The 7,332-nt window shown below is 48.8% G+C and overlaps 1 long non-coding RNA gene across 1 annotated transcript; it reads right to left on the reverse strand.

Moving 5' to 3' along the window:
- Positions 1–713: 713 nt before the first annotated feature.
- Positions 714–6,984, reverse strand: LOC142072218 (uncharacterized). Its single transcript, XR_012668632.1, has 2 exons — positions 6,115–6,984; positions 714–3,200 (listed from the first exon to the last, which is right to left on the reverse strand). It is a non-coding gene; the product is annotated as an uncharacterized LOC142072218 (long non-coding RNA).
- Positions 6,985–7,332: the final 348 nt, after the last annotated feature.

The raw sequence follows: 7,332 nt of genomic DNA on the forward strand, positions 1-7,332 counted from the left end.
AAGCTTAAAAAAGGAAGGTACAGGCTCACTAGGAAGAAGTAAGAATCACTTATAGCACTTGGGCCTGATGATCTCCTTTGCTACAAGAGATGGAGGCATCAATTGATAGACAAGGGGTGAAAAAGACCTCCAAAAGCAGAGGGAAGCAGCAGCTCCATGGTTTGTTCTGCTCTCCCCAAAGCTTGAGTACAGCTCACAGGTCTGGAGCAAGAAAAGATAAACAAATAAACTGAAAATAAGAATTACAAACAAATGAATTACTAGCTAGCGACTTGCTTCCACATTGGTCAGGGCCCAACCACAGAAAGAGCTGCTGAGAGGCTTGTATGGTTAAGGTTCAGTGAGGCTTTATCCTCCTTCCCCATCTCTGTTAGTATATGGATTATAAGGATGTGCCTCCGCAGGAAGCATCAGCACCAGTTCTGCCCTGGATGAACTATTTTTGGATCAATTCGCCCTGACTGGAGTATCAGGCCTGAGCATACGCCATGCCTGTTAGTGCTTTCAACAGCCTTGCCTAAAGGGGAAAAAAACCTTAAATAAAGTAGGACTCCAAACATGATATAGAGACCAGGAAACGTGGTGTAGTCCTCACACACCCCCAACACACTTCCTTTCGAGAGACCTTGTTGCCGGCACCCAGTGCCGAGAGGCTGAACAACAGCTTGAGTGGTTCGTTACCCGGTGTGCTACACCCAATAATCACAACGGGGTGGAGAAGCAGAAAAGTTTATTTGCAGCTGCAAAAAGGTACGGGGAGAATAAAATCTCAAATCCTGCACAACAGAGCAGGAAGTTACACAGGCTTTTATACATCCTTTTTCCCAGCATACTTATCCAATAGCAAGCTGCCCCAAGTATCCATATAGCCAGCCAATCCAGTTCCCAGCTAGTTCCCTGATTCTCTGTATCATTTGTTAAACTATACATAAAGCTGCTTTATTCAGCATTGTTCTTCCATATCTGCCCTGTTTGGCCTTGCTTAGTTTCAGGCAGTCTGACTCTGCAACATACTGTTGCCGATTCTCAGCATAACTGCTGTGTGTGCCTCCAGGCAGGGGGGCCAAGGACACTTGGGCCTAGTACGCAGAGCTGCTGCGAGTGCCTCCAGGCAGGATGGGGGGCCAAGGACACCAGGGCCTAGTGCAAGGGGGCTTCATCGACACTCGTGGTCTTCCATCCCCTCGAGTTACCTAGTGGCCATGCCCCAGTGTCCCCAACAACTCCCCCCTTTGAGAACACTCAACAGCCTTGGCTCTGAGTTTTCTCACTTGGGCTACTTATTTTTTACAATATGACTTTGCATAAGCACTTTGTGATAGCCTGAAGAGAAGGACTTATTAACTTTTGCAAAAGGGCCCTGACACATGATACTGCACAGCATAATACCAGTAATACAAGCAATACAGGAAAGAGAATTTTCAATAGCAGGCTAAATAAACCACCAAGCCAAGACGACAAACCCCAGCCTGAAAACAAGGTTTGCAACCAATCGTTCTCTGGGGCAGTATAGGCAACCTGTGCTCCGGCTCGGGCATGGGCCTTAGCCTGTACCACCTTTTTATAGATTTTATAACTGCTATTATTTACATATACATAACATCGGGGCCCGATGAGGGCACAAACCCCTCCTTGGGATGCCAAGAGATAGTCCAAAGCCAGCCTGTTTTGGAAGGAAAACGTCCTGAGCGGCTGTACCTCTTTATTTAATGTTTTTACTGCTGACCCTAAATCACTAACCGAGTCCTCTAACTCTAAGGCCACTTTCTCAACTACCATCTGCAGCCTTATAGTATAGCGACCTATGCATGCCATGGCTGGCCCAGTAAACAGTGGCGCTATTCCCAGTACAGAGCACCCTACCAGCTTCTCGGTTGTGAGGGGATTCTTCATATTGCCCTCTAATGCCGTAGTCAGTCGCCGCAGGGTCTTTTCTCGTGACTCAACAGAGGTGTCTCGGGCATTTTTAATCTTTCCTTTGGGCAGTGTGGCAGTTATGGAAAGATGAGGAACTCCATGAGCTATATAACAGCTACCTGTCCAGTTGGCTGGCAGCACCGTGTAAGCCTTTCGGCCACATACAAAATAGTGACCCTGTAGGGCCCAGTAAGGACTTTTCTTAAGGGGATTCCTGGGATATTTAAGGCTGCTTTGGCTGCTTTTTTAAACAATTTATATGCCCCTAAGGGGGCATCCCATCCTCCTGATTGGGTACAAGTGGGGGCATTTCTAATTGTGCCGTTCAAATTACACTCGCCATAGGGACCACTACAAACCCACCATTGGCTTGCTACATTGGAGATATTAACTGGACAGCAAGTTACATTTCCAAACCCCTTTATTTGTGGTAAGATTATTTGTAAGAGTTTCCCTAAAAGGGGAGGAACCATTACACCCACACTGTTGGCCTCCCCTGTTGGTCTTTATCCAATACCCATCAGCCCACTGTGTAATAACACAGGAGCTCTTTCCCACAGGATGCCCATAGTGATCAGATTGGTTTTAGGTAAAACATAATACTCCCTCAGTGAGTACTGCAACTGAATACTCCTGGTCCTGATAGGTGGCTTGCTGTAAAGAGATCTTGTTCCAGAACGGTGAGTCCGTTCTTTCCTGCTCTTTGGTGGTGGCTAATTCTGCTAGGGTCAAGGGCAGCATGTCAAGGGGCATTCCCGTTTTGGGGGATAGTGGAGTTGGAGCACATACCCAGCAATCAGTCTGGTTTGTTAAATTAGCAACATGGTGCACAAGCAAAACAAAGGAGTTATGCTCCCGATATGTACAGTTTGGAAATACCAATACAGAGAATAACAATGTTACCCAATTAATTATGACCAGAGTCTTCCCAACCCAGGGTCTCCAGTACCTGGGGCCCATTTTAGCATTAAGGTGCCCGCTATTTGTGTCTTTTAAACAGTAGCTTTAGCCCGAGATCGTCACTAGATGAGGAGTCAGCAGGTTGGATGGTCCACTGTTCTGCTGACGAGGGGGCGGGTACTGCCTTCAGACGAGAGTGATGGATCCGGTTCTTGTGTCCCTTGATCTTTGCCGCTGTATGGGAGATCAGCAGGACGGTATAGGGTCCTTTCCACTTTTCCTGGAGAGGCTCGTCTTTCCAGGTGCGAACAAGCACAGAGTCACCGGGCTGTAAGGAGTGAACGGGAGAGTCCAAGGGGACAGGCTGGGAATCCTTGGTATACCTGTGAAGAGACAAGAGAACAGCAGACAGGGAACACATATACTGTGACAAAAAACCATTACCCAACTCCTATTCCCCTGACAGAACCGGGGTGCCATTCATAGGCCATGCCCTTCCAAACATAATTTCAAAGGGACTGAGCCCTAATCTTCCCTTTGGGAGAACACGGATATGGAGTAGGACAAGGGGCAAAGCATCAGGCCATTGCAGTGAGGCTTCTTGGCACACTTTTGAGAGATGCCGTTTAAGGGTCTGATTGGTACGCTCCACTACACCACTGGCTTGCGGTCTCCAGGGTGTATGGAGTTTCCAGGGGATCTGTAAGGCATGTGAGATGCTTTGAATGATTTTTGATGTGAAGTGTGTCCCATTGTCAGATTCCATCCACAGGGGGAGTCCAAAGCGAGGAACGATCTCCTTAACAAACTTGAGGGCCACTGTTCTGGCAGTGCAGTTACAGCATGGGAAGGCTTCTGGCCATCCGCTGAACCGATCCACTATGACAAGGAGCTATTTGAACCCTTGGGTCCGGGGAAACTCAGTAAAGTCTATTTGCCACACTTGTCCGGGGCCCGGAGTGGGTTCTAGGGCAGCTGGTGGCACAGGATGTCCCGGTCGGGGGTTATTCTTTTGGCAGACTAAGCAGTCTGCTTGTACCTGGGCAGCCAGGGGTCGGAGTCCGGAAGTGATAAAGTATTTTCCCATTAGCTGGATAAGTGCTTCCCTGCCAGCATGAGTGGTTTGATGTAGTTTCTGCAGCACTGGCCGGATTAGGCCCTTTGGTAAGAGGACCTTCCCTTCTGGGGAATGGAGCCATCCCTCCTTTTCCCGGAGACTGAGTTTGTCAGTTAGCTGTCTCTCCTCCCCAGAGTACTGAGGGGTTGGAAGCTCCCCTACTGATGGGATAAGGGCATGCATATGGGCGTTCTCAGTCTGAGGGGATGGCAGGGTGGCAGCATGCTTAGCCTCTCTATCTGCCCAAGCGTTACCTCTGGCCACATCTTGATCCTCCCTTTGATGGGCTTTACAATGTACCACAGCCACTTCCGAGGGAAGTTGTACGGCTTCTAGGAGCCGGAGGATTTGGGGCCCGTATTTGACTGGGGAGCCTTGGGCTGTTAGCATTCCCCTTTGCTTCCATAGGCCAGCATGAGCATGCAGCACCCCAAAAGCATATGTTGAATCAGTAAAAATGTTGACCCGCTTTCCTTTTGACAGTTCAAGTGCACGGGTCAGGGCTATTAGTTCGGCAAGCTGGGCAGAGGTCCCAGCAGGCAAACCTTCAGCTTCCACAGTGTCATGGAGGGTCACAACAGCATAACCCGCCCTCCTTTGCCCATTTATTACAGTACTGCTACCATCAGTGTACCACTTATAATCTGCATTTGGGAGGGGTACATCCTTTAAATCCGGACGGCTGGAGTACTGGACATCTGTGATCTCTAAACAGTCATGTTTCTGTTCCTTTGTTTCTGGCAAGAGAGTGGCTGGGTTAAGGGAGGGGCAAGGCTGTAAGGTGACTTCAGAGTTCTCTAACAGCTTAGCCTGGTACCGAGCAATCCGAGCCTGGGTGAGCCAAAGCCCTCCCTTTGCATCCAGTAAGGCTCGGACCATGTGGGGAGTATAGATTTGCATAACCCCTCCCAATGTTAGCTTCTCCGCTTCCTCAAGCAATAGGGCAGTAGCTGCGACCGCCCGTAAACATGCTGGCCAACCCTTTGCAACCTGATCCAATTGCTTAGAAAAATAAGCCACGGGACGTCTCCATGCTCCTAACAGCTGTGTAAGCACTCCTAGGGCCACCCCCCTTCGTTCATGTACATACAACTGAAACGGCTTAGAGAGATCCGGCAGGTCCAGAGCTGGGGCTTCCATCCATTTTCTTTTCAGGATTTTAAATGCCCTGTCAGCCTCTGGGGTCCAATAGAAGGGGTCATGATCTGCTCCTTTTACACAGTCGTACAGGGGTTTAGCCCACAGTCCAAACTCTGGGATCCATATCCTGCAAAAGCCTGCCATACCCAGAAATGCCCTGAGCCGCTTACAATTATTTGGAGAGGAACTTGACAGATAGATTCCTTTCTTTTTTTTTTCGCTTGAACGCTGACGCTCCCCTTGCCTTAGCTGTAACCTGATCCCTCTCCACCTCAGACAACAGGGTTCTCAGGAGGATATTACAGTCGTCTCAATCGGCTTGTGACTACTGAGGCACCCCTCAAAGACTGAAATAAACCTGCTTGGGTTTGTTGAGAATTCCCCACCCTGTGTTTTAAAAGCTGCTAAGTCTATTGGATTGAATGGCACATGGGTGTAAACTTGCATAGTGGTAGCCTGACGTCCATCTGCCCCTGGGCAAGCCACAGCAGTCTCGGTAAGCAAAGGATAGAGTCCCACCGAGGGGGCAATCTCTGTAACCCGAGGCATCCTACCCTTATAAGGTGGGGGTGTGGGGGCCGAAGGTGACACCGGCTTTGCCATTACAGTGGGGGTGGGGGTCTGGGGACTAACATTAGCTGCTACCGAACCAGTCGTAGTCAGATTACAGTGCTGTAAAATATCTGGTCGAGTACATAAAGTCAGAAACAAATGTGCATACATATGTTCATTCCATTTCCTTGTTCTCTGACAGAACAGGAGTAACTGAAGGATCGTGTTGTAATTAATTGACCCTCCTGGTGGCCACCACTCCTGGTCCTCTAGTTGATATTGAGACCAGTCAACTGTACAGAATCGTTTTAATTGGCTCTTAGTCATCGGATCCGCACCAAATACCTTCCAGTTTGCTAGAATGCACTCTAGGGGCGTATACCGTGCCCTAACCTCTGAGCTCTGTCCCTGTCCCATACCTACAGGGTAACTCTGGGCATCCCCAGGTTCCAACAGAGCATACAATCCGGATTTTAAAAGGTTCCTACCTTATCCAAGGGACCGGTTCTTCACCGTGGCCTGCAGCTGCTCCTCCCCCATGTCTAAGGGACCGGTTCTTCACCGCCGTCCACAACAGCTTCTCCACTATATGAGTGCGTTGCACCGTTGTGCCCTCTGGGGTCGATCAAATCGCGTCTCCTCCGAGGCCCCCAATGAACTCACCGGTGCGCGCTGGGCGTCGGTTCTCGCCGCAATCCTTGACCTCCAGGAGGGGTCCGGGCATGCCTAAATTGCAGCCTCGTCGCCCACCCAGGGACGCCAAAAGCTGTTGCCGGCACCCAGTGCCGAGAGGCTGAACAACAGCTTGAGTGGTTCGTTACCCGGTGTGCTACACCCAATAATCACAACGGGGTGGAGAAGCAGAAAAGTTTATTTGCAGCTGCAAAAAGGTACAGGGAGAATAAAATCTCAAATCCTGCACAACAGAGCAGGAAGTTACACAGGCTTTTATACATCCTTTTTCCCAGCATACTTATCCAATAGCAAGCTGCCCCAAGTATCCATATAGCCAGCCAATCCAGTTCCCAGCTAGTTCCCTGATTCTCTGTATCATTTGTTAAACTATACATAAAGCTGCTTTATTCAGCATTGTTCTTCCATATCTGCCCTGTTTGGCCTTGCTTAGTTTCAGGCAGTCTGACTCTGCAACATACTGTTGCCGATTCTCAGCATAACTGCTGTGTGTGCCTCCAGGCAGGGGGGCCAAGGACACTTGGGCCTAGTACGCAGAGCTGCTGCGAGTGCCTCCAGGCAGGATGGGGGGCCAAGGACACCGGGGCCTAGTGCAAGGGGGCTTCATCGACACTCGTGGTCTTCCATCCCCTCGAGTTACCTAGTGGCCATGCCCCAGTGTCCCCAATAACCTGATAAGGATGTGAAAACTGTGAATGCTTCCTTTTGATCTAGCTAAACTATTGCGTAATTAGGACATTTGGAATGTAAGAGCACAGTCACTTGACAAAATAAAATATTTTCAAAATACAACAGAAACAATGGAGACCAATACAATAATATTTATGTGTATGGTTTTGTGCTTATTATACAATTGACAACTCTGAATTCATTATTAAAAAAAACCTGCTGTCTTAGTGTATTTTCAATTCATCATTCCATACTATACATTTGCAAAACACATCTTGGACATCACACTAGTACTCAGAAAATGGTAGTGATACAAGCATCTATCAAAGGGCTGCAAAAAATCA

Source organism: Caretta caretta, chromosome 1 (assembly GCF_965140235.1).
Source record: "Caretta caretta isolate rCarCar2 chromosome 1, rCarCar1.hap1, whole genome shotgun sequence".
Taxonomy (NCBI): domain Eukaryota; kingdom Metazoa; phylum Chordata; order Testudines; family Cheloniidae; genus Caretta; species Caretta caretta.